Raw genomic sequence first — 1,093 nt, 5'->3', positions numbered from 1 at the left:
TTAGGTCTTTTTTATTTCAATGACCTCTCGCCTTTCATTCTAAAGTCAAATTAAACGAAGAAAACAATCACCCTTTCCTCTAGAAGAGGTTTTTTGACAGCGTTACCATTTTAAAAAAGCGTTCTTCTGAAATTTATCCTAAAACTTGCTAGTTTCACTTTGATTTTTTAAACTCAAGTAGGGTAACTCTGTTCGCAAAGGGTGCGCATTTGCGAAGAGGGCGCCACCGAATTTTGTGGACACTTTTTTAATTGGCTCAAAGAGAGGATTGGCTCCTCTTGTTATGTAAACTCTTTGCCCTTCATCAATAGAATTCACAAATATATATATATCATTTTCTTCAAGTTCTCTTTCATTTTATTTAATTAACAAAGCATAAAAGCTTTAGAATACCGGTATTTAATTTTTCAAAATGTCGACTTCCTCTACTCATCAGTGTCATGTCCGTCGAGTTCATCAGCTTTTACAGTGCATGCACCACTTCTAGAATGTACATTGTTATAGCGAGATCCTCCACGTTGTTCAACTCTTCCAGTATTGAAAGACGTGCTCTCAAGCAGTAGACTTTGTATATTGGCGCTCATATGACCTTGTGCAGTTGCGAGTGCCGTAAAATCCTCTACTATAAAAAATTTTAAAAGACTGTATTGTACATTGTTCATTGACCATGTGTCTTTTATATTTGACTCGATATGCTGTGATAAAGAGATATGACTATTACATTTGTAAATAAAAAATAATTTGATAATGTTTCTTAAATTTGAAGTCTTTGTTTTGTATCATCGTACATTCTCAGCTGTTTTCCACAGGAGAATTTCTTGGGTTCCTGATTTCTAAGTTTCTTTCTATACTTACAAAGGCATGCGTTTCAAAATTCATTTGAACTGCTGCTCTGAAGCTGACAGATTGGCTGGTGAGGCCACCTTAGTTGACAATACGGTTCAACCAGATAGGGTCGAGATCCTGAAATGTCTTTCTCGCCAGCTGATTGAGGAGGAGGATAGGGAGGCAGAGGCCAGTACTGCCGTGGAGAGGATGATGCTTTTGGGAATACAAAAAGGAAGCGGAAAATCTGGCATCCTTGCAGGAAAGA

At 37.3% G+C, this 1,093-nt stretch overlaps 1 protein-coding gene across 1 annotated transcript in view; it reads left to right on the top strand.

Annotated features, from left to right (window-relative positions):
• LOC101849428 (WD repeat-containing protein 63) overlaps positions 1-759 on the top strand; it is a 31,921-nt gene extending 31,162 nt beyond the window's left edge. Inside the window, 1 exon segment of the mRNA XM_035973580.1 lies at positions 437-759. The gene's annotated coding sequence lies outside the window, so the exon portion shown is untranslated.
• Positions 760-1,093: the final 334 nt, after the last annotated feature.

This window comes from Aplysia californica, unplaced genomic scaffold (assembly GCF_000002075.1).
Source record: "Aplysia californica isolate F4 #8 unplaced genomic scaffold, AplCal3.0 scaffold01446, whole genome shotgun sequence".
NCBI lineage: Eukaryota > Metazoa > Mollusca > Gastropoda > Aplysiida > Aplysiidae > Aplysia > Aplysia californica.
The sequence above is the reverse complement of the archived record's forward strand: the minus strand, read 5'-3'. Positions and strand labels throughout refer to the sequence as shown.